The following is a 26,740-nucleotide window of genomic DNA, read 5'->3' as shown; positions in this document are numbered from 1 at the left end:
CACTGAGGAAGGAAGCTGCCCCGCCTCTGTCACCAATGTGCCAAATGACGTTCAAGACTCTGCGCGGTGCCCCATTCATGTTCTCCATCTTCTGAGTGTAGGACATTTAGCAGCCACTGCACTAAAACAAAAGGCCAACGACAGTCAGGAAGACCAACCTCCCTGCTGACTGATCCCTGGAAAAGGGGAAGTGTAACAGTGCAGAGGGGAAGCAGACCAGCTGGACTGATCCCTTTTGGTCCAACAGTAGTTAATAGTATAATCCACATTTCAGATCCATTAAAGTCAAAATGCTGCCTTTATCAGAGCACTCTGGCACACAGCCCCAGGGCAGGATCGCCCCTGCTGACCTGCAGACCCAGGCGACCTCATCTCAGCCTCCTCTTCTCCAGGGAGCTGACTCTAGACACCTCCTAAAAGGACTGAGCTGGCAGCCAGAAGTGTCCAGTTGCCTGGTACGCAATGTGGGTCTTTCAGAAACCACGCTCTCCATGGCCAGGCAGTCAAGCAGACAGACCAGCTCTACTCAAAGTAAGAAGCCCCTCAAATCGACTTCCACTCTCTGGCTAATACCGAACATGTGCCCAGGTATTTCCTTAAGATTTAACATAATACCTGCCTGCACAAAAAACAATGACAAGACCATAAATACAAGCAGAATTAACCTGCTGTTCCTGAACTCAATTCAGTGGGACACTCTTTTCTGGATATTTTGTTTCTTCCAAAGCCTGAAGCACCATGTGAGTTTTTATCATGGAAGTTTCAGGACCAAAGAGGAAGCCTCTTCCACAATCCTGAAATACTGCCTTTAGAGGACAGTGGGCTGTTAGCTCATAGACCACGAGCACAGCCACACTAAATATTATGGATCAGAGCTACTTAAAGCCAGGGGCTTTGGAAAAGGCAGTCTTCTCAACAATGCTTCAAGTACTGGGAACTTGGCGTCAGTTTTCCAAGATCAAATCACACACAGGCCCATCTCACAGTGGGCAAGAGCCTCAAACTCCCATTCAGGTCTATTACATGTGTGCCTTACCGTCTCAGCTCTACCCTGCACCACGGCTGACGTCCAATGGCAGCCACGCACCATGGCAACCACTGGCCTTCACCCCTTAACTTCTCCCTTGAATATCACTGAAACCACTTAGTTTTTAATCTTGGCCACTGGATATAAGAAATAAGAATCTGACAGAAATAATTTGATCATCAATTTTGAGTGATAGCATAATGTAGACATCCAATACTACCTACACCCGTTCCAACAGTGTGCCTTACCCTAGGGACTGGGGGCACAGCTCGAGGTAAAACAAGTGCTTAGCACGCATACAGCCCGGGGCTCAGTCCCCCACATCTAGAAAATATGATCCTTACCCAGAATTTAATGCATTCCCCTGTAATGTTATTTAATTTAATAATTCTAACTTAATCCAAAAATGTCAATTTCATTTAGTTCAAATTAATATTACCAAGAGGATGGCCAAAGGAATGAACTGCCATGACAGGATCACTTCTACTAGAAATGGCATCCACAGTGATTCTAGAAACACATCTACATTCTACAAATTCACTTTCCTCAGGACTCCTTGCTCCCTCGGAAGCTGCCAAAAACAAAACAAGCCCAAAAATTACAGTCCAGAAACAAGACCAATCACCTGGGCACCATTTCAGAATCTGCCACACATACATAAAGATGGTGCCCAGGCCAACAGGCTGTCCGAGGAGGGCAGAGAGGCAGCCACCATCCTGCCCATATCACAGGCTGCCTGCCTGTGTCCTTCAAGTGACCCCTAACCCCGTATCAGTGAACCTCTGCTCACTTCCCTGGGGAGACTCATGGGGGAATCCTTCACAAGCCTCTCCTCTGGTTCTCTCTCAAGTGCAGAGGGCTTCTCCAAAATACAACTTAACAAAACAATGCCACCATTATTTGGAGGAAAGAGGTTACCAAAGATCATTGCAAAGCCTCCTCCCCCATTTCCAAGAAAGCACTGTTTGCTAGGATAAATAGAGCGGCACAAGTTCTCAGTTCAACATCGGGTCTAGCTTTACCCACCTGAGCTCCCTGCTCCAGGTCCCTCCAGGGCTTGTCTTCCCTGCACTGGTTCCTCCTCAGGACCCTTCTGGGCTGGGGGAAGGGGCTCACTAGCAGCCCTACAACATGCCCACATCTCAACACCTGAATCCAGGAATGTACCATCTCATATGGCAAAAGAGACTTCGCAGATGGAACCGAGTTAACAATCTTGAGATGAGGAGATTACCCTGGATTTTCCAGGTAGGCCTGATGTAATCACAGGAGCCCTTAAAACAAGGACAAAGGGGAAGATAGAGACAGACAAAAGGACACATAATGACAGAAAGAAAGGTACAGGGATGTGAGGAAAGGGTCAAGGAATGAGGGCAGCCTCCAGAATCTAGAAAAGACCAGGACACAGATTCCTTCGGAAGGACTCAGGCTGTCAACACTCTGACTTTAGCCTAATGAAACTGATTTTGGACTTTCGGGTTTTAAGCTTGCAAGGCAATGAATTAGTGTTGATTTAAACCAACAAGTTTGTGGTAATTTGCTTCAACATCAATAAAAAAATGAATACAATTCCTCCTGGGGAGGGGTGTGCCAAAAAACACAAGTCACAGGGATGTCCCTGGAGTTTTAGAGTGATTCAGCTTATTTAGGGTCCACACAACCTTCCTCTCTGGACCCCACAGGCCAGAATCTTTTTTCCTATCACCAAAAACTTAGCCCTAAGGCTTTTGATGCCACAAATAAGCGCCAAAATAAATGCTTAACAAAATAACATCAGACAGAAAAAAATTGCCACACTAGCCTGCGGCATTTGAGATTCATAAATACTGACAACAAACCAAGGAAACAATAAAACATACAGTAGCTAAAACAAAGAATATATGTGTGCTCCATTTTTATTTTATCTAAAAGGAGACACTGGCCTAAGAAATCTACCAGGAAGCGTCCCCAGATCCATGGTTGCTTTTATCAAATGGGCAGACAGCAGGCCCAGCCAACCTCGCCCACAGGTGGGCCGTGATGCCAAGCCGCCAGCCTGAAGAACTGGAAAGCCAGGGCCCAGGCCATTGGGCTCCTGAAGACAAAGGGAGGCGGCAGCTCTGGAAGGTGGTAGCCCGGGGCCACTGGATCTCACCATCTCCCCAGCACCTGAGAGGTGTGAGCCAGGCAGCCAACCACATCAGAAGCTGGCTGCTGGCCTGTCCCAATTGCCCAACACCTCTGGAGGAGCCAGCTTTCCAGGACTGGGTTTCATACACCACACACGTACAGACCACTACTGACCAAATCAAAGCACGGTTCCTTGAAGCACAGCCCACACAAACACCAGACAGAAAATGCCTTGCTACAGAGACATTTATTCATTTTTTTCTTTTTATTGGGTAGGTATACATAATGATAACATTCATCATAGGAAAGTTGTACCTGTACATGATAAATCTTGCTTCTTCTGTCTTTCCCATTCCCCTCTCTTCCCTTCAACCCCTCTTCTGTAAGACCGTTCTCACTTACATGCAAAGGAGGAGCACACCAGATCCATTCCCATGCCAGTCTTCCAGCTCTCCTCACTCACGGGCCAGACCATGTAACCCTCCCCATAGACTCCTTCTCAATTCTACCAGCTGCCAACACTGTCTGCCTTTTTGTTAATAACCAACAAAAACTATTATGTTAACAATGAACATGTGGGGCTGGGGATTTAGCTCAGCAGCATAAGCCCCTGCCTTGCAAGCAGGCAGTCGTGAGTTCGATCCCTGGTACCGATAAAAAACAAAAAAGACAAAAAAAAAAAAAAAAACAAGACAAAACAAAACAAAAAAAATGAACATGAAGCATTATATTATGGTTCTTAAGGTCGAGGGAACTAGGGTTACTCTATAGGATCTAAACATTCAATTTTAGTGCAGCTGTAGGAGGCCCAACTTTAGGCAAGATAAAGTAGTTAAAAAAAAAAAAAAAAGACAGACAAGACAGACAGACAGACAGATATTAACCACTTTCCACAAAGGGTTCTTGGTCAGTTTCCGGCTTGTGAAAGACATGACTCTGGATTTTGAAAGTCCAAAACAAGATTAATACCAGCCTTCTAATTTGCCTTGATTCAAAGTCTTTATGCTACATAACTGGTTTCTCTTTACCTCTGGCTTCTCCTAATGCCCCCCAAATAAACCAGCCTCAGAACAGAATCCTGTTTTCCTTAGAACCTACCATATGACTAATTTATAGTCTTCGTTTAAAGCCCTTGTGCGAGAGCCGACTGGTAATTTCCTCCTCCTCTATAGAATGACCACTGACAGACACTCTAACCTCTGTATGAACCAAGAATGTTCTCCATGCCTTCCATGGGTATAGAATCATGCCCTGCAAGAGCAGGGTGATTCTTGGGCAGAATCTGTCCACCACAGTGTAAACGCATGTCCCTAGGCAGTAACTGACCATTCCTTATACTTAAATGCACCATAAAAAAAAAAAAAGGAGGAGATACTAAAGGCAGCACCAGAAACTAACATGCAATCCAAAGCCATGATTTAGATTTTCTCATTTTTTGGATTAAGCAGTGGGGGTCTAGGGTCTCATGGTTTTTATCTTATATAACTCTAAACTTGGCATGGTACCACATGCCTATAATCCTAGCACTCTGGGAGGCTGAGGCCAGGACAACTGCAAGTTTGAGCCCTGTCTGGGCAACTTAGCAACTTTAGCTAGACCCTGTCTCAAAATAAAAGGAAAAAGGCCAGGGATATATACTCAATGCAAAGGCTCTGGGTTCAATCCCCAGTATCATAGCATTAACTTTAGGTACAAAGGACTACACTTTTCATCAATTGAGATTTGGGGAAAGGGCTTCTGCATTAAACCTATCATGTCTGGTTGCATCTTGTTATATTATCCTCCTCCTCAAGAGGCTGACCTCTCTCCCCTGGAGACTGAAGCTGGCCTCCCTCCTTTCCACAAAGTCAGCTGTCTGACAATTTCTCCTGCGCTCACCCAGTATGACTGTATTTTGAAAGCCACAGTTCTTGTTCACAAATTATCTTCCTTCCTAAATAACCCCAGAAAAGCTCACTACCCAGCTTTGTTTGCACCCCAGTGCTTGCGCCAACTTTCCAGTTCCACGGCAACGTGGACCTCAGAGGCCTCACGCTGCTCTGTGCCACTCTTGTCCTCGTGTTCCCTTAGACGCAACCTTCCAAGGGTCCTCAAGGTGAGAACACCTGGAATCTTGCTGAGATGAAAGCCACTATGACTACAAAGCTGACCCTGGGAGATAAGAAGAGTGGCCAGGAAATGGCCTAACGCCGCCATCGGTGCCTCACTCCTGCTTCACAGGCTCAAGCAAATGGCCCCAGGACACAGCATTAAGCCCCAGAGGGAACTCAAAACCTTCCAACAGCATCAGTGTAATTCTGTGTGCATGCACTGACACATACGTATGTGTGTGCCCACAAATACAAGGCTTCCCACTCTCCCAGCCAGTCTGCTCAAACACACCCTTCCTCACTGGGAAGGAAAACAAGATGCCCACTTGGAGACACAACCTAGACCCTCCACAATCTGCCCAAACCACCCCTGCCTACTGGGCGACCCTGCTTTGCACCCATCTCTACTCTCAAATGAACGTTCTTCCTTTCCAAGACCTTCCTACTTGGAGGGCGTGAACTGGAGCTCGTGAGTCACCATTACTCACAGGAAGCAGTTTTTGATCAAAGCCTGGGTGAGTTCCTGGAGTGATTTCTCAGGTCTCCCTCTCCTCATCTCACACAGGGCACTCGGGGAGCACCCTCCTCCTCAAAAGCTTTCCTTCCATCCACCCACTTCTGAGACGGCTTATTTGTTTAGCCCATTGCTAAGAAAACTGACAGACAGTTGTCTGACATTCCCGGCAAGGCGTAAATCCATTAAAATAGAATATAATATATATCTCTATACATGTCCATTCCGTGGGAACTGACCATCACCATGCCTTCTCATCGCTGAAAGAAAAATCCATTTTACCCTGCAACTTCTCACATACATCTTTCACATTCGTGGTCTGAAAGCTGAGCATGTAAGAGAATGAAAAAGGAACACCAGCGACGTGAGAAAGCCACTGTCACTATCATGAGACGCACCAACAGTGTCCTACACTCACGGGGGCACCAGGATATCTGATTTAAATGTTTTGTTTAATGAATATAATGAGACACATACAAAACTACATTGGTAGGACACTCCCTTGACGATCATGAGCAAATTATGGGCCATGTCAAACAAGGGACTGTCCAGGGGCACCATCAAGAGGGCTGAATGGTTATCAATCTATAAAGGAATAAAGACCTGGTTCTGACTTCCTAAAAGAAATTTTAAAACAAAAGGTCTTCAACTTAAATTCTGAAAGAAAAACATCCCCTTGTGTGCAAGGGCCAGGAACACCCTAATCCTGTGAGACGGCTTCTGAAAGACACAGTGACGGGAAATGGGGGACCCATGGAGTAAACCACTGTGTAACCCAGTGCCCTGGCCAGACCCATCATACTGACTATGGCACTGTTGTTTACTATGATTCAGCAAAAGTTACTGAAACTGAAGTCAAGAAGAACTGATTAGTTTAGGCTTCCAATGCCGAATCCTACTCAAACTCTCTTCAATGTCCTGTATTCTCTGGACATTTCTCATTCAAATTTTTATTGGTACAAGCGTAAGGTCAGGCATGGTCCTTTTTTGTCTCATCCTATTCCAAATGAACTAAAACAGAAGAAACATCACATAGTAGAAGGTCTCCCTATAATACATACCCTCCCATTCCTGATACTCTTCCATATCAGTGTCCCTCCTGCATATTTGGGTTCAAAAATGTAACAGCTAAGTGATTCCACCTAAGACACTTAGGAGATATTCTCATCTAAAAATCATCACATGTCCCCACCCTGCAATGATTAATTGCAAGATCATCACATGTCCTAACCAGGGCAACTGCAATGATTAATTGCAAGGATACAAGCTCAGGATCTTTGAAAAATGAACTCCTGCATTACTTTCTTGTCTCCTCAGATGGACTTGGCACCTTTCCCTGACATTAGGAATTAAATAGTTAAATTTCTGAGAAGCTAACTCAGAGGCCTAAGTCATGTGAAACTGAGCAGACATGTATGTAGTAGCTTAGTAAAAGGAAAGATAAACAGGGCTGAGCACAGTAAGCAAAGACAATGAAGGGGGCTAGGCATTTAGCTCAATGGTGTAAGTGCCTGCCTGGCAAGCACGAGGTTGTGAGTTCAATCCCCAGTACCGCAAAAAAAAAAAAAGACAATGAAGGGCACAGGGGCTGAGGTTCAGGGACAGGACCAGCCCAACCAAGGTCTCAGAGATCGCACCCTTTCAGTTACTCAAGCAAAACTCCCATGGTTGCCTTTGACTCCTCGTTCCCTCCTGTCCCATATCCCCCTTCAAAAAGACATCCAGCAGATCTGAAGCAGGCTGAACTAAATAGCATCTTCCCAAAAGTCATGTCTACTGGGAGCACCAGAATATGACTTTATTTGGAAACGGAGTCCTTTGAGGGCATCAATTATGGTCGACAACTGGTGCCTTAGAAAAGGGACAGGGCACAGAGACACAAGCAAGAAAGAAGGCTTGGGGAAAACAGGGCAGATGTCATGGACACAACCCTGAGCCAAGGACTGGCAGCAGCCACGGTGAGCCAGAAGGGACGAGGAGGGATCCTCACCTGGAGCCCCTGGAGGACACATGCCCTGCTGAACCACTGAGCCTGGACTCCTGGCCTCCAGAACTGCCCTGAGAACAGGTCTCTGTTGTTTCAAGCCACTCCATTTGTGATGCTACGTGACAGCAGTCCCAGGAAATGAAGACACCACTTCTCAGCCCTGTACCTCCGCCAGCCTGGCCTGTGCCACTTTTCACCTATCTGGCTACAATCATCTCCCTGGGGTCTCCTTAATTCTGCCCCTTTGTCCCAGCACAGCAGCCAGCAGCACCTGCCTAAACCTGAGTCAGTCACTCCTGCAGATAAAACTCTGTCCCCAAAGCACTGAGCTCACTGAGAGCAGAGAGGAAATCCACGGAGTAGCCTCTGAGGTCCTACCCACTGTGCCCTTCCTCTGCACACATATGCCCTCAGCCACATCAGGTATGCTCCATCTAGGGGCTTTCAAAGGAGGGTTCCCTCTGTGCAGACCACTCGTTCTCCCTCATGTTTTTATCAGATGGAGCATCCCAAAGGTCCTTCCTCAATGCTCCCTCCTACTTACCCTATAAGTCCCAGGGCTCCTTCCCACTGTCCCGAATACCCATTTCACTATGTGGATGGAGGGAGGCTAGATAGTGTGGACTTCATGAAGTCAGGGAGTCTTCTCCTTTTGCTCCCACTGCATACCTCTAGCACCTAATCCAGTGCCTGGAAAAGGAGAAGCTCTCAAACCAAAAGTTAAGAGTAAGCAGGAGCGGCAGAAAGGGAGATCTGACACCAGGAGGGTCTGCAAGCTGCTGGGGGCAAGATTGCAACTTGAGCTATAACAGGATCAAGGTGCAGGGAGCCCTAACAAGCCAAACTGCAGCACAACTGACAATTCAGCTGAATTCCTTCCTTCCGTTCTTCTTTGAAGAGGCGTTGGAAATGAAACCCAGAGTCTATTTCTTAGAAAGCAGTGGGTATGTGTGTTCATGTGTTTGTTTTGCTGGGAATAAAACCCAAGGCTAAAAAAAAAAAAAAAAAAAGCAACCTGAGGTCTTGCATAGACCCAGCACACAATCCCCCTCTGAGCTACAACCCTGCCCTCAACTAGATAATGGTTCAGTGAGAGGGAATGGGAAGAGTCCACCCACTGCCTGGCACAAGATCCTGTTCTCTACCCACTGGGTGCCAGTCGTACTTTCCTCCCGCTTGTAACCACCACCAATATTTCCAGTATTCCAATATTGCCACCTTAACCTGGGTAATAGGAGACAAAATCACCCGGCTGAGAGCCACTGAAACAGTTTTAGTTCAGTGGCAGTGCACACACGGCATGCACAGACAGCATCTGCCGACAGAGCCAGGCAGGTGACATCCAGAAGCCAAGCTGGCCAACAGGAGGTGGCAAGGTAATAACTGGAACATTAAAAAGAAAAGGAGCGGGCTCTGGTGACCTAAAATAATCCATGTCCCAACCGAGAGGAGCAACCACACTGTCCTAATCAGCCTTTGCCATGAAGGCCTGAAGTAGCAAAATTTCCTGATTTTTTTTTTTTAAGAAAATGGTTTAATCCAAATTTTGGTGTAAAGTACGCCTATTATAGTTTATGGGGCTAGGGATTTAGCTCAGCGGCATAAGTGCCTGCCTAGCAGGCACCATGTCCTGAATTCACTCCCTAATACCAAAAAAGAAAGATATAGAATGTGCTGGTCAGGGACCAGGGCTTTAGCCCAGTGGCACAAGTGCTTGCCTGCAAGTACAAGGTTATGAGTTTGATCCCTGGTACCAAAAACAAAACAAAATTTTTAAAAAATTTATACACACACACACACACACACACACACACACACACACACACTGATAAAAACATATCTACAGGCCAGGTTCTGCCTATAGACCATGGACTTCTCAATCTCCAGTACAAAAGCCGCCTGGAGGTAGAAACCCACTAGCATTGTGTTGTAATAATTCAGGCACAAAGGCCCCTGAAGGATGAGGATAAAAAAACAAAGCTGAACTCCAGAAACGCCAAAGATGGGATAAGTCTATCAGGTAATTCCCCCAACTTTCCCCTATAAGCCACAATGCCAAAGTAACAGTTACAGGCTTTGGAGAGTCTCTTTAAAACCAAAGTAAATACAATTGCAGAAGGTGCAGGAGCTTGCACCTGCATGATCCTAGGCCTGAAGTTCATCCTGGATAAAGCCAAGGTTTCCTCATCTTTATATTAGTCAGTGAGTAGCTCAAACCAGGGTCTCTTGCTACCCACTTCACCCAGACAGCCAGTGTGGAACAGCGCAGATATAACCAACCTCCCCAAGGAATCAGGCAGCATCACTGCTCTGAACATGAGTACCTCTTGTTGTCCCAAACAGCAGGGCCAGCAGGCCCAGGGATTCCCTCCCACCCAGGCAGAAGGACAGCAGCTGGGCCAATCACAGACCTAGAAGCTGGAATAACCCTTAAGCCACCCTTCAAGCTGGTTGTTTCATTTAAAAAAAAAAAAAGAAAGAAAGAAAAGAAAAGAAAAAAGAAAAATAGAAAAGGGTTACAGTGTGCATACTGAAGCCTGACAGAATCAGGACTCTGGTCCATGACCCACCACATATTGCATCACCTTGCCACTACCCCCACCAAGCCTTAAGCCATGTTGTAACCAAGAGAAAGACACTTTGCCAACACACACCACGATGTCATCCAAAGTAACACGGGTCCACGTACATTATACCTTGATAAAAAGCAAAGGAGTCAGGCTTCTGTGTCTGGACAAGACTTGGGGGGTCAGATGGGGCATGAGCCAGCTTCTGTTTCCCCTTCTGTAAACTGGGCAGAGCACCTTCCTTTGAGTGCTCGTGTCTTCCCAGAGAAAGTTAACCTGTGAGCAAAACGTGTATATATCATAATTAAATATCACATAGTCCCAGAGCACATCATCACCAGGAAGGTGCTAAAATAAACGGGTTTGCTCTACATTCTGGCACCCAATCAAGATTACTGGCAAAGAGGTAAAACCCACAGAACTGCCTAATCTCACTTCCACACAGCTTTGCCTTTCTTGATAGGAAGGAAATAAGCAAGGTGCTTTGGCAGAGGAAATGAGAGGCAGGTGAGCTGGGAAAGATGGGGGAAGGGAAGAAGAGGAGGCTGGCCAGTCTCCCAGGGGAGGAGAAACTTCCAGATTGGAAGCAGACTCCATTAAATTGATGGCAGTCTCCCTAAAGCCTTCAGATACCACAGGCAAAGTGTTTTTCACACCCCCACAAGGCTAGTTTCGATGCCATCCAAACTGTGACAACTTAAATCTAATTCTTCCTTCACCCGATCAACAAGTGGTGGCTACAAATCGGCCCATGGAGGGCAGACTAAAAGAACGAACGACTGGGGTCCCAAAGCACAGATGAAGAAAAAAAACTAAACCGCACCAGCAGCATTCACTGGGGCTAGAGAGGAGCCAATGGTCGCCTTGGGCTGGTCACTCCTAGATCACGATGTGTTAATTAGGTTTCACCTCTCAGACACAGGTTGTGATTTGTGAGCTAATTATTGAGAAAAGAACCCAGGGTCTGAAGGCGTCTAAAGCACTTGGCTATGTAAAAACACTAGGCATCCAGCAGCCAGATGCTTTGCAGACAGAGTCCACATCTGGAGTAACAGGATGAACAGGGCAGTCACATATCACCCCAAGCCGGGCACAGCGAGACTCTTCATTCAATGAGGTGCCACAGGAGGCTCTTTACTCCCCAACACAAGCCTCTTCCAGCCTTGACTGTTCCCCCAGACATGCACCCACCTCCTGGAGACAAGACACTCTTCAGGGTCTTCCACATATGATTTCCTCATGTATCTGCTTTAAGGAACTAACTTTTTATGAAGAGAGAAGGAGAAAGTTCCCACGTGCAGAAAACACATGCCCCAGGGAGGAGCCAGCAGAGGGTCATTTAGCACATGTTGAAAGAAGACAAGATGGAGAGTGATTAAGAGAAGACAATGTCTTGTCAGTCACGAAAGTGAAACAGAAACATCCTCCCTGACTGGGGGCAACCACCACCCCAGGATGCACACTCTGGGAGGGTCCCCAAAGCAGGAGAGGGGGCCCGGGCAGGAGAGGGAACCCTATGGTGGTTTGCAGGAGCTCTACCTCTGGGAATGGATTTGATGTCAAGTGTCAGCAAGTAAATTGCTATTGGCTTCTCAATAAGCAGCAGTAGTGAGTTAAGTGTTTCCCCGTATTGTGCAGGCTCTCCCGGACTCAATACGGCAGTATTGACAGCACAATCACACAGTAATCCAGGCTTCTCTAATACCTACACTTCCTCAATGAAAATACACTTTCTACTTGGACATCAGCCCATTAGCTTTGGGCTGGAATCTCTAGCCTCACCCCTCCCCCACCCGCCCCCAGTCGTACAACTGGCATCTGGCCCCCAAACACCCTGGCCAAAGGGAACATCCCAGCCAGCAGATTGTCAGAGCCCAACCAAAAAGATAAACAGTCAGAGACCTACAGGAAAAGGCCTCCTCTCCCCATCTATAAATCACTGATGGGAAGGAAAGAGGTGATTCAACTCTTTAAGGATAAAAATCTCAGCAGTCACAGAGGAAAATTGATGTTCCTTGCAAAGCAAAAGATGTTCACTCCAGGAAGATGCATGCCTTCAAGTTTTCACAAAGAACCTCAAACTTTGCTCAACTCAAAATAGTTACACCACTTCAACAGGGCTCACACTCTTACACCAGGGGTTACATTCCCAAGAAGGAACATCCCCAGGGCCTAGCAATCTCGCGTGAGTTGACAGAGCATGCTCTGCTAATCTAACACAGGGCATTTGCAAATGTAAGCTGTTTTTCAAAACCATTTCTCATCCATTTTCACTTGATGTTCAGAATGCCCGGAATAGGCAGGAGAAGAGACAGTGTTACAGAGACCAATAAAACTGACATGAAGAAGTTATGTGACTTACCCAAGGTCACACAGTCAGTTAGTAGAGTTGTGATTACAGCAGATTATGGGGCCAGATGTTTTCTGTAAAGAAAGAAGTACCCATTGGAGGCTTTGCTGGCTGTGTCTTTGCACTGCAACTGTTCAACTCTGGGTGTTGCTGTGTGAAACCAGCCAGAGACAAAAAAAAAAAAAAAAAAACAAAACAAGTAGCCAAGGGAGACTTTTTGCCAATAAATATTTATGGATGCAAACACAAATTGTGCACATGTTCATGCACTATGAAATAATACTTTTTCTTTTCCCCCATCATTTAAAAATGTAGGGGGCTGGGGACATAGTTCAGTGGCACAGCACCTGCCAGGCAAGCACAAGGTCCTGAGTTCAATTCTTGGTACTCCTCCCCCAAAATGTAAAAACCACCCTGAATTCCTAGGAAACACAATAACAAAGTTGGGCCAAATCTGGTCTGCAGGTTATAGTTTGCCAATTCCACTGGAAAACATCCAAATATCTAGACCACTACAGAGCCAAAAAAGATCAATCGTGCTCATTCTCAGGCTTACCCAATTTTAACTTTCCAGTCCAATCAAAAGTGCTTGATTCTCAAACACCAAACATAAAACCTAGGCCCAAGGTATTTGACAGTCAATACAGCTGCATGCCCGTAACACACAGGCATAGTGTTAAAACTTCAAAAGAAAGAATGCCCTTTTAATGGGAATTTCTGCACAAATTTCAAAGTAAAGAAACCTTCCATAAACACACGATGCATGACCCAGCTACTGCTGGTTTAATGCACTAACTGCAGAAGGTATTTCCAAAACCAGCATGTGTAGTTCCCTTAAATACAGTGTAGGGGAGAGTAGACCAACACTCTCCCTCCTTCCCTACACTCCTCCCACTAAGAAAGAATTTGGGTCTATGCTCTGTAAGAAGAAACCTGGCCAGAAAGGGGTTAATGCCCTTCCAGGCTGGGATCTGATAAATGGCTGTGCAGAAAGCAGGTTCCCTCACTTTGAGATATGATGTCACTAACCTTTATTGATCCACTATCAGAGAACTTTGCTTATCTCTCTCCTGTGATATACTGCCCCTCCTGTGCTCAACTAGTGTTTAATACACTGCCGGGTGCCTCGCCCTCCTCATCGCTCAACACTGTGGAGCAAGGCTGCCACGGGGGCAATATTTTACAGCCAGGCCTTGCCAGCTCGCTGCCTCCTAGAGACAGGGGAGTGAACACCCACCTCCCAGCTTCTTCCGGGCAGCCAGGGTGACAGCTGGCGTAGGGAGGCCAGGCTGCAACACAGTCTCCCTGAAATGCTCCATTATCTTGTTAATGTTTTTTTTTTAAGCAGAGGTCCAGTCCTAAGGGTTCCCCTTTTTCTCCGCCCCCCCCCACCATAGAAAGAACTATAAGACAACCGTGTCCACGTGGGCATACCTAAGCACCCCTAAGTCTGAACTCCTATTTAGAGCAATGCACTTCCTGTTTTTGCCTTCACAAGATCTCAAGACCTCAGTCCAGCACGAGGTGGAAAGCACTGCCCCTCAGAAAGCTGGACAGTCATTCAAGAACACTCATGCCAGGAAGAATGCCAGAACATACCCAGGTGTGGCCAGTAAGGCTTGATTCCCGAAGATAACAGGGTTCCACTGCCTGGATGTGATGCTGAGACTGCCACACACAGGTTTCCCAACCCAGCCAGAAGCACACTAGGCCTGGGGCACCGCATCTGCCACACCCAGGGGTGGGGAGCTGCAACAAGTGCTAACAGCTGGGTGATTGTTTCAACTCGGGGAGCAGAGCGGCCGCTCCCTCCATCCTTACCAACCTCACCCCGCCTCTCAGGCTCAGGTAATAGCCCAGCTGTGCCCCCGACCCAGTAGCCAGGGCCAAGGTTCCCCACCCCTGGGAACAGGGCAGTAGGCCACCCAGGAAAAGTCAGAAAGCCCTTCCATTGCCCTCAGGGCACCCAGAATTTGCCTAATTGAACATTAACAAGTTACTACAATAAAGTTCCTCTGTTGTGAGCTAGAAACCTTTCGGGGTGGCAACAACAACAGAAGTCTTGTTACAAACGGCTCTCAAAGCCAGGCTTCAGCCTCAACAGGTGTGAACAAGATTTAAATACCTCCTCCAATACAATGCAGCGCAAACAAAGGAGAAAGTCAATCCCAACCTCCTGGGGTTTCTCCTTGTCTGACATCTTCTTCACTGGCAGCCCAAGGGAGCCAAGGAAGCACGTGGAGAAGCTGTCCTCTGGCCAGCCAGGGGAGACCTTGGCAACCCCGGGCAGGCTTCCTTCTCTGCCTCAGCCAGTGCCTCACACCTCTTCCTGGTTCCACACACTCCGTGACTCTGCCACGGGATGTACCCCACTGGCACGCTTCCCACTTAACCTGACCTGAACTCACTTGCCACTCCTCCCACTTGAGAGGTAAGAAGAGGAAGAAAAGAGTGAGAAAAACACCAGCATCTTCCTCCTGGACACAGGCTCCAAGCTGTTCTTTCTTCTACAGAGGACACAGGCGCCTCCTGACACTACCTTCTTCAGAGAGCTGGAGAAGTGACAGGACTCCAGGACTGGATTCTCCATTAAAGAAAATATTTTTTGAGTGATAACAAAGGTAGAAAGACCTGAGAAGTGTGAGTGTTGGGCAAGAGAAGAATTATCCTTCCCATTATTATTATTATTATTATTGCTCTGGAGTATTACAGAGAGACTACAGCATTTATCTGGAGCTTTAGTCCCAAAGCCAATCACATAAACAGGACTTGAAGAGCTTATCAGAGGAACAACTTGCTCACACCAACAGTGCAGAAGTGGGAATCCCGGCAGGGGCAGGGAACTTGGCAAGCCCCACCGTTCCTGTGTGAACCTGGGGAAGCTGTTATGACTCCGCTTCAGACAAATGAGAGAGAGGACCACCACAGAGGATACCATGGGCAAAAGTTACACGGACACAGAGATTCACTCTCCTTCCCTCAACATACCAAAAAAAAAAAAAAAATCATGCACATACACCCACTTCCGTGCATCCTAATTCTTGACATATTTCTTCTTTTTCACAAATTCTTGGGCATGGTTTAGTTTGTTGAGAAACAGACACCAGCAACCTAGCTTTTAATCAAATCCCCATTTCCCTCCCAGTGCAACAGAAAGGCTGTCCACATTTCCACATTTTTTGAAGAAAGTGAAAGTCATAAAACATGTCCAAGTTACTCAATACTAGCTACTGTCAACTCTCTCCACCTCCAAACTTGGAATCCATCCAAGGGCAAGAGCAGTCTGCGGACTTGGTATAAAATGTACGTGACCACCATGATGGAATTTGTTTTCCAGCAATTTTGCCTAATGAACCTTGTAGCATGAAAACAGATTGCACACAAGGACGTAAGCTGGCTCATTTTCCTCCACACTCCCCCTTCTCCTACAAGATAGGCAAGGCAAGCCGCCCCTACTCCATGGAAGGCCATCAGCCCCCTTCCAATAGCAACACAAAGGTTCAAAGACTCAACTCCTCCTTCCAGGTAGCTGGGAGGATGTAATTGGTGAGGCAGGAGATTAGAAATATTGGCAACCTCTAAGTAAGAGTTTAATTTACTGGCAGATCAATACAGCCGGGGTTATATTGGCAAAGTGTCTACAGCTCTATTGACTCACGCAATGCCTCTTATCAATTTATCAGAAATCTGGAAGTCAGAAGATACTGTTTGAAGGGAACGAGGGGGTAAAAAAAGAAACAGGAAGCACAAGGTAAGAGCCACAGCGATGAGAAACTGGGTCCCAGTGATGAACTTGGTGCAAAGAAGTGTTAGGCCAATGTGTGAGTCCAGGTTCAGAGTTTACTGTGCCCCCTGACATGGCCCCTCGGCTTCTCTGCAGGACTCCCATTTCCCGTAAAACTTGTAGGGGGAGACGGGCTAGCAAAGCAGGAGGTGCTTGGAGGGAGCTGTTTGTTTTGTTCTTTTTACAGCAATTCCTTCCACTGGGTTCAGTCTTGACTTACCCCGGTTGCTCGAGGGTCGCATGAACATTCTTTTATTTATTTTTGCTTCCCACTGGCTCTCCACTCAACCTCAGCCAGAATTCTTTATCTTCAACTTCTTTTTCACTGATCGATAAAAAGATTTTTTTTTTTAAGTAAAAGGGATATTATCCCATCATCTCAACACTCCCAAGTGGTCACAAAGGGTCTATCCGACTAACAATGTCTCAAGAATGGATGAAGAAAACATCATCACATAAGGGTATGCAACACTTTTCACAAACAACCTTCAATCGAAAGAATGTTGAAATATTCCAGGTCACCAACAACCAGAAAAAATGAGGTAAAAAAGTAAACATTAACACTGTGTCAAATCTAAATGTTCCTGTCAATGAAGGAAAAGACAGCAAGCTGCCACAAGCTCCCAAGTATTTCTGTCAGATAACTCTAGGGGGCAGGTCGGAGAAGAAATTGAGGATCTGGAGCATTCCAGTTATCAGAAGGCCAAAGAGGAAAGAGATTTTCCTTGGTATGGAGGAACCACAACTGGCTTTTGAGGATCCATTTTGGTCCCTGCCTCATACAACAAATTTCTGCTAAATTGCTGTTTTGCATTTCATTGAGACATCGAGTAAACAGTACTTAAGTGTTTCCAGACAAAAACAATAACTCACTAATGACTAAGGCACTGCTAATTAAAATGCCCCTGTGATGGCGTGACGGGACTCAGAGCAGCAAACAGACTGCAAGGGCCTTGAACGCAGGAACCAGAACACAACAGTACAGGGAGGGAGACACACTGCTCCTTCCTCTGCAGGTCACAGTGGCCCTCTGGCTGAAAAGAGGGGTGGCCCTTGCAGGAACTGAGGACAGGGGTGTGGCATCCAGAGGGAGTGAAGGCACTGAACCTTCAGAGATCACCCACAGTCGCAGAGAATGCACACTCTAGAAGCTTGCAGGAAAGAGGCCTGGCGTGGCCCTCTAGACTCAGTTCCTAAGATCCACTAAAGGAGAAAAAAAAGGTGCCTTGCACCAGTGGGAGACAATGTAAAGTGTTAAAAATTGCCGAACTGACACCCTCTCCTGGAGATCACACTGTGTGGGGACTGCAGAGTCCAGAGCGCCCCAAAGCCTAGGCACACTGGAGGATGCCACCAACACAACAGGCAACTTCCCCAGGGCAAGTGCGCTGGACCAAGACCTGGGAACCTAGAAAACTCTTCCTCCTCAAACAAGAGATCAAAATAGTTGACTTCTCCCCTGGACAGAAAATGTCTTCTTCTACACCCTAAAACTGTGAGTCCTACAGAGAGGGAGCCTTGCAACACCACTGTCAAAAGCTAAGGTTTAAAAAAAAAAGTTAGAAAAGAAAAAGAAAAAGCCTTGGAAATCCCGAAACTTGCTGAGGTCTCTCTCGTCCTCCTCTGGCAGGTTAAAGACCTGCTAGTTAGCACCCGGAGGGAGTGGAGGAAAGTCATTGAAACCACAGGGGCCTAATACCCATTTGTATTCACACTCTGACCCTTTAGGGATGTAAAATCGGAGAGGTTGAACTGTTTACATTCACCTAATGCTCAAGTAAACAAATCAGAGACTGCGCTGAGGGGTTTCCGGGCAGGGCTGGGGCAGGGCTGTGACAGCCCCGCCTCAGGGAAGAGGTACGGAGTGTGGGACAGAGGAGTGGGGAAGGTGGGCAGTCCGTCCCTTTTCAGTGTGGGCCACGCAAGCTGTGCTCTCCTTCGATACCCACTCTGTTTCCCTCACTTAAGATCTCCTGGACTCCTGGGGCCCATCTTCATTCCTATGCAAGAGAGCCACAGAAAGCTGCAGACCTCTCTGGGGGCCAGCAGGAGGGTACTGAGGAGGGATGGGCGGGCTTCTCAGGGGGCTCAGCCACGCATGCATGCGTTCCAAACCACAAGACAGACAGCGATCTCTCTAGGCCTAAATGCCACCAGATGCCACCCGGCTTCACCTACCCAGGGTCCCTTCTAGACATGACAGCACCTTTGCACAACCCATAAAGAGCCTAGACAGCCTCTCCAAGAACAGTAAGGAAAGGGGTTAAATCAACCCTGTCTGACAGAGGAAGAAATCCACACCCACCCCAGGCACTTCCAGGAGTTGGTCCTCAACAACTATTGTTATTCAAGAGCTCCTTATTACAAAAGTTCCCTCTCCCTCTCCTTCCTTCCCAAAGACCCTCAGCACCATCAGGTCTCAGCCCAAGGGAACCAGAGCTGCTTGATATGTCCCTGCGAGGCCTGGTCCTTTCCCCTCCGCAGAGAACAGTTTCAACTTGACTGGGGAGGAAAGGGGTGGGTTGTGGATCTCCTTTTAAATGCAGATTTGAACTTTTCACCCAGGGTCAGACAGCTGTGACGCCTGTCCCCAGCGGAGGGGGTGGGGGGGTGGGGTTTCCACCTCACACTTTCACGGTTTTTTTTCCCCCCTGCCAGCCCAGGAAGCCAGCCTGTTAAAGGAATTAGAAACCTCCCTCCTTAACAACCCCAATCCACACCCACTTCTCAGTTTACCAAGGGTACAAATCCCACCAGCCTCCTAAACCAGGCCCTCGGATAGACAGAGGCTGGCTGGGTGGATAGACAGAGGCTGGCTGGGTGCCCGGGAACAGCAAGGACCAGGGAAACTGCTCTGATCACAAGCATGGACTAAGGAATGTGAGGATCAATAGTGAGGAGACACCAGCACTTAACGTCACTCTGAGGGAAGCACGCTCCGTAGGACACAGTTCACAGCTGCTCTTTCTGCTAGAAGCCAGGGACTCTGTTTTGGTAAGAACTATGGTATCAGAGGATTTAAGTCACCTCACTTTGGAAGAAATCCCTTCTTGGGTGAATAAGTCGGAAAAAAAAATATCGACAACATATTAACAATCTCTTAAAGAAATAAAAGTTAGGGGCTGGGGATTTAGCTCGGCGGCATAAGCGTCTGCCTTGCAAGCAGGCAGTTGTGAGTTCGATCCCTGGTACCGATAAAAAAAATACAAATAAAAGTTGGGCTCAGAAGCAACACAGCTCAGTAACTGATCATTTGCCTAGCATGCAAGAGGCCCTGGGTTCAATTCCTAGCCCCATATAGGTGTGCACATGCACACACACACACACACACACACACCCATACACACAAACTCTAGACTAGACTCTGATGTCATCCCTCACCCTCACTGGCAAAGCTATGCTTGATTTATCCTTATCACCTTTGTCCCTTCTGTTCTCCTCCACCAGCCCTAGACAAGGGAAAGAGGTTTCCATCCCATGGCATCAGAATGATGAGAGATATCAGAAATCCAAATAAACACAGGAGAAAGAAGCAGGTTCCCATTGGGACTGGCTACCTCACCAACAGCAGCTCTCAGCCCTGGAGCCCCCAAAGAAGTCCCCTCCAGGCAGCACACTCTGCAGATCCTAGGCCACCAGCTCGGACAGAAGCTATGTCAGCACAGTGTGGGGAAGGGACCTCACTGACTGTTTCGGCTCTGTTCCCATCCCAATCCTGCCACACAGGTTGCTGAGGGAGGGTCAAAGGACAGCTTCTAGCAGCTTCTTGCAGTTCTGTTCATCTGTGATTTCTGCAATGCGTCTAAGGCAGTAAGCCCGTGGAGACAAACACACCAGAACTCGCACACATGAGCTTTCTTCCCTGCTGCTGCTGTGATGCTCTGACTAGGGACGAGCTTTGGAAGCCAGATGAACTTCTCCACGGTCCACCTGCACGGCCAGGAGGCAGCTGAGGGACACCTGCCCACACCAGCATCCCATTCCTGCCTTCTAACAATCCCAAGCGGATGGGATGGGAGCTGTGTTACAGACTCAAGAGGTACAACCGAACCCCAGTAACTAGAAGCAGCAGGTGGTGGGATGTCTTCATCCACTAAAAGGGCCAGGGTAAGTCTCTAAGTCCAGAGCAGCAATGGTCCAGTAGGCAGCTACCAACCCATTGTGGCTAGTGTGTAAGAATAAAATACACACAGGATTGCAAAACTCTGATGCCAATACAAAGAACTCATGAGCAGTTTTCAATATGCTGATTCTTTGTCTAATTAACATCTGAAACAAACTGAACTAAATAAAATATATTATTAAAGTTAATTGTACCTGCTTCTGTTTAACTCGTGAATGTGGCTACTGGAAAATCTGCTATTACCTAAATGATTTGCTCTGTATTTCAACTGGACAGTTGGGTCCTAGAACCCCTACAGTCTTTCAACTTCAGAACCAGGGAGGAGAAAATGTTTTTGGATGTGTCTAAGAGATTTTTCTTGACTGTCATGAATATCACCCTAAAGCTACGATGTACTGACTCCCAAACGATACTTCTAATTGGCTCAGTAATCTTAGTACCCAGACTGTATTACGTAAATGCAGAAAAATAAAAGGAGGGTCAGATGTGCAACACAACTGGACTAGCTCAAAAATGAAGCAGCAATTCTAAAATATCAACTGCTTCTGAGCCCCATGGCATGCTTTTAAAAAACACAATGAAACGTTGTTATTATGGTTTAAGAGGAGGACACCCCAAGACAAGGCCTATTCTCTACTGCAGCTTGATTTTGTACTATCTACAGCACAGCACCCCGTTTAACTACCCTTTCCCTAATGTGTGCCCAGCAGAAGCTTGGTGTGTACACACACACACACACACACACACACACACACACACACACACAGAGGCACACCAAGTGGAAAGGGAAGGTGGAGGGAGGCCCAGCCACCACAGACGAGTGGGGCCCCTTTCCTATTAGAAAGTGCCTATTCTACCACAAGGGATCACAGGCCAGTCTCATTTCTCTATGTAAATGAACTTTTTAGCCACCTCCTCAAAGAAGAAAAGCTGCACAGATGCGTTCAGCCCATCCTGGGGCACACAATTACAGCCATTTGCATTCCTCCACCGGCAGGATTAGCACAGGAATGTGCTCTGCAGCTTTGTAGGGGGGGAAAAGAGTTTAAGAAGAAGGGGGGGTGGGGTCCACCCTGGTCGGTCCACCCCAAGGTCTAGGAGACACTTCCACGTGGAGAGTTGGAAAGTGGAAATAACTCCTGCCTGAGCTTTCTAAAGAGGGAGAGGTTGAAAGGCAGAGAGAGCAGAGGCTAGAGAGGGAGAAGAGGAGGAGGGAAAGGAGAGGGCGAGGGGCCAGGCCAGGGTGGGGGGGCTTGTGTATTAGGTGAACTGCTCCTCCAGGCGCTTTGATCCCCTGCGTCCTAGCCCTTCCTTGGTCTGTTGGTCGCTAGGAGAAACCAACTTCTCTCCTTGGGTTAATCAAAACCAAATTACTCAGGAATGTGGCAGGACAGGTCTGAGCTTCCAGGTCCCTTTGTCTTAGAGGATTTAAAATGAAAAAATAATTTTTTTTCAAAGCAGATGGCAGTGGCTTACGGAACAGTGTGAAGGATCTGAAATAACCTACTACAGGCTACATCCTCCATTCTCTAAATAAATAAATAGCCACAAACTTTCTGCTCCAATCTATCAATAAGTTATTTCTATAGATTAAATCCAAAGATCAGAAGAACTTTCATGTTACCCTAGTGTCTCACAGGTAAAAGACTCCCAACAATTATTCTGTGTCAAACTACAAATAAGAAACAACACCATAAGATGTGACACCATATGCCACATCCAAAGTCCACGCAAGCTCAAAATCATGCTATTTTTTTTTTCTAAAAGTGAAGTCTAAGAGTGTATTTTCAGTGTAAAGTGTAAAGTCCCTCCCAGGAATATTGGGGTACGGAGATGATTATCCATCCAATCACTACACAAAGGCATTAACGAAATTCCGCACTGGTTTGGTAAAATTCTGGACCTCTCCTACTTAGAAAGCAGTGTAGGAATAAAGATCCCAGTGGGTGCCATGAGATGCCACTGCTCATCTCTTGTCCAGAAAATAACTAGCAATTCACCCTCCAAAGCCATGCCTCTTCCTAGGACAGTGAATTGGGTATGCTGGCCAGGCAGCCATGAAATTGCAGTAAGTAAAGAGGCCACGGAAAAGGCCTGACCTCGGAGAGGAAAGAAATCCCGGGTTCACATCTACATTCAGGCCTCCCCACTATCCCCCCAGCATGGAGTTTGGGCAGGCTTACAGTACTATTCAGGATGGGGACCTGCACCCCAAGTTCCTGGCAACTCTAGAGTGTAGAACCCTAGTGTATCTCATTGTTAAAACAGTAAAAACTGACGCATCCCCGAACACCCAGGAGCAGAAATATGTGAACAGCTCTTATGTATTACAAAATGCTGTTACGTTTCACTAACAAAACCTGATCAAAACCCCCATTCTAACCCCTCCCTCCAAAAAGATAAAATAAACAACAGAGTACTACCAGTTAAGCTACAGAGCCTGGACTCCAAAGATAAAGTGAGGCCAGCACATAGCAGTGACTACCAGCTGGCCATAAATTGTAACTGGCCCCAGGCATGCGGTTATCTGGGAGGTTGCACTAAAGTAACTTTTAAAATACTCTTCACCTTATCTGTATGCCCAGTCAAACACACACATACATCTCCCTCTTAGATCTCAACCATCAGTATTCCATTTTAGACTTTCCAAAACAAGGTCATCCCAGTGGGCCCTTCCCCTATTTCCGGTCACAGTTGTGGACTTTCACCGCGCCCCCCCTTGTCCAACAAGAGAGACCTTGTACACAAAATTAACCTGAACCATTATTCCGTGCAGTATTAAAATGTCTGTGGAGTCCTAGGGATATTTACCGTTTTCCAGGCTGGGCCCAGGGTGCTGCCCAGAGGGCCTCCTCCATGGAGGCGGGGGAGCTTCCCCAGAGATTAGAGCCCCAGCTCCCTGGGCCTCAGCACCAGGCCACAACTGTGCAGCCAAGGCCCTACCATTGAGAGAATGAATACAAAGGCCTTTCTTGTGAGAAAGGGAGAGAGACAGAGAGAGAGAGAAAGAACACTAACCACTGGCTCAGTAACTGTAGAAAATGACTTGACTTCACGCTGGAAAGGACCGGAGTCATCCTAGAGGAGAAATGTCCAATATAGTAGTCACCATCCCCTAATGGCTGCTGAGTGGCCAACTCCAAGTGTTGACAGAATAATGTCACAGTAAAACTATATATAAAATTTGTGTTTTAGGAGCCTAGGATATAGCTCAGTGGCAGAGCTCCTGCCTAGCAAGTGCAAGGTCGAGAGTTTGAGTCCCAGTAAGCACTCCCCCACACACAGAAACAAAAAAGAAAGTTTTAAACTTAGCTCCACCTGTTTCTTTATTTTTTAAATGAATATCTACCAGCAAATATACACTTACACATGGGGCTTGCACTCTATAGGGCAGCAGGCTAGAGTGGGGGGGTTACCACCCCAAACACTGGCCCACGGTAAGGTGCCCTGAAAGGAAAGAGTCCCCATCTTTATTCCTAAGAAGACCACCATAAAACTAAGCAAACTGTAACATCTGATTATCAGATGGATCAAATCAGAAACTCCGAGGTTGCTCAACTCACAGAGACTCACGCTGCAGAAAGGAGAGCTGACTCGAAGGAGGGGCTGGGAACCTGTCATCTTTTCCTCCAGGAGAAACAGGTGCAACCTTTATCCCAGTGCTTCTCAGCCAGGCGAGTTCACCTCCCCAGGGGACTCCTAGAGGCAGTTCTGATTCTCACAAGGAAGGGCGGTGTGACTGGGGTGGAGAGGAGGAGCCAGAGACACCACACACAAGGCCCACTCCCCCATAGGGAACTGCCCACCCCCATAAATGTCAGTTCAACCAGGAAACTAGGTCTGAGGTCCACTTAGATTTTCAGGGTAGAGCAGGGAAGGGACAGCCTCCAGGACTCAAAACTGGTAATACATGTAAGTGGCCTCAACAATGCAGGGAAATAATGTTAATTTAAAAACTATTTCTACTTTCTCAAAAGATGAGGGACTGGGGGCTGGGGATTTAGCTCAGCGGCATAAGCACCTGCCTTGCAAGCAGGCGGTCGTGAGTTCGATCCCCGGTACCGATAAAATGAAAAAGACAAAAAAAAGATGAGGGACTGAGTGTCAAGGACTGATATGTCTGGGCAGCTGTTTGTCACAGCAGCTGGTAAAAATGGGGTTCGAAGCTCAGAGCATAGGAGCTAGGTGCACTTGCATGCGCCAGGTGCCTCTCCTGCAGGATTGGAACTGGTCAGCCCCTGGCACACCCAGATCACACCAATGTCTGACCACACGGCAGGGCCTGAGTTCCTGTGACAGTCAACAGTCAACCGAGCAGTGAAGGGGCTGTGATCAGGCCTACAGGTACAGGAAGGGGATAGGGCAACTGACAGGGGAGGCAAAGACTGGAAAAGCGCAGGGCTGGGCGAACAGGCCAACCAGACTGGGAGGCAATGCAGGAGGGGGTAGGGGGAGGCACATGATAATTAACTCAGCAAGTTGATAGTATTTGCATATAAATGCTTCCACAAATCACTACAAACAAGCCAGGACAAGTCAGGCCTATTAGCATATACAAGCCAGCCTGGGAAGGCCTCTCTAGGTGGGTCATTGAGGGGGCTGCTCACTTAGAGGCTGCCTGCCAGCTGTGGGGAGCATGTGGGGAGGGCTGGGGAGCAGTGGGGAGAACAGAGGACACCGCAACTACTGCAGACCCTTGCACCCCTGGAACACAGTTGCAAGATACCAAGAAGAGTTGACTGTATTTCTAGCCCAAAAGGGAAAAGCAGAAGAAACACTGGACCTTTGCAAGGATTCTAACAGCTGTTGGGAAATGGAAGGTAGCAGACAATATCAACAGGAACCAGACAAAAGGGAAAAAAGATACAGGGTGAGAACTAACTAATTCTGTGGAGAGCCACCCAAAAATCTTAGGTCCCTATTTCACTGTGTTCCCACTACAGACATAAAAATGCATAGCATGCCCATTTTATGGATGAAATAAATGAAGCTGGGCGATATTAAATGACTGGTTCAAAGTCACGCAGTCTAGGCTCAGCAGTGCTGGGTCTCACTCTGATAGCCCATGGAGGCAGGCTTCCCAAAAAATGAGCTAATTAGATTCACCTCTGCTGCTCCCACAAAGCTGAGTGTGAACCACCAAGTCCCTATTTCAAAGGATAATTCACTAAGGACACGAGGTCCCTGCACCAGGGTCTTCCCTGAGGAAAACCCACAGCACCCACCCCCACTTAGCCATTGGGAAGCTTTCACCAGGACTTCCGGTCACCCAGTTTCTCCACTGTCTGGACAATGCTTAGTTTCCCACAGCAAGGGCAAAGTAAATTGATGGTCTTTTCCTAAATGGTGTAAAAGTTCCGCACTTTCCGCGAGTGATACCTGTTGAAGGAATGAGGCAGCAGTGGGGGTGGGGGGGGACACCCTACCATTTTCACTTTTGCCATCCTGGAACTGCCCTTCCAAAGCGGGTAAAATACCCTCTCAGGAAAAGGTAAGCGACCTGGGCCAGTCAGGTGCTCAGACTGAAGGTCTTCCTGAATGCCTGTCTCCCAGCAATGACTGTTCATCAAATAAAATGAAGTGACACCATTTGAGAACCTGGCAGAACAGAGGTGGCAGTTAAAAGCTGCTGCTTTAGGAGTGACATCAACACACATGCTGAAATCTATGGGCCTCTACCTTATGAGTTCAGAAGTTGCCTTGACACTTTAACAAGGATGCAGATATTCCACAGAGAAATAGTGGAGCTGTTACAAGGAAAGCAAAAACCACTCCCCCGACCAGCCAAATGTACATTAAGAACCAAGGCCCTGAGCCAAAGAGCATTTTAGGAAGCAGCGTCTGAAACGGTGGAAGAGGCTTGCATTGTTTCTTGAGCAGTTAAGAAAAATTGTTTAAAAAAAAAAAGTTGCTGAGGAGCAGAAAAAAGCACCCACGTGTTCTTTAGCATATTTCCACTGGACAAAGTTGTCAGGAAGAGCAAAGGAGGTCCAAAATAGGCCACTCAGAGACCGTAAGTGTGGAAAGCAAGTAAGTTCATGTCTACACACACGCACTTTTTTTTTTTTTTAATCTGGAGCATATACTCTTTCTTAAAAAGAGCTTTTTAGACAGCAAAAGGAGACGGTCATATCTGAACAGGCACTTACAGGACTTGGGGGGCTTCAAGGCTGAAATCAGTATTGAATT

At 47.1% G+C, this 26,740-nt stretch overlaps 1 protein-coding gene across 8 annotated transcripts in view; it reads right to left on the bottom strand.

Annotated features, from left to right (window-relative positions):
• Zfhx3 (zinc finger homeobox 3) overlaps positions 1 to 26,740 on the bottom strand; it is a 242,061-nt gene that overhangs the window by 199,192 nt on the left and 16,129 nt on the right. The window contains exon 2 of one of the 8 annotated variants that reach the window (XM_063247592.1): positions 12,657 to 12,718. The exons of 6 other annotated variants lie outside the window; for them this stretch is intronic. The gene's annotated coding sequence lies outside the window, so the exon portion shown is untranslated. Of the gene's footprint in view, positions 1 to 10,423; positions 12,076 to 12,656; positions 12,719 to 26,740 lie in introns of those variants that run through there. One more of the 8 variants, XM_063247593.1, reaches the window with a different exon arrangement.

Source organism: Cavia porcellus, unplaced genomic scaffold (assembly GCF_034190915.1).
Source record: "Cavia porcellus strain 051 isolate PalLab524CR breed Dunkin Hartley unplaced genomic scaffold, mCavPor4.1 scaffold_4, whole genome shotgun sequence".
In the NCBI taxonomy this organism is placed as follows: domain Eukaryota; kingdom Metazoa; phylum Chordata; class Mammalia; order Rodentia; family Caviidae; genus Cavia; species Cavia porcellus.
The sequence above is the reverse complement of the archived record's forward strand: the minus strand, read 5'-3'. Positions and strand labels throughout refer to the sequence as shown.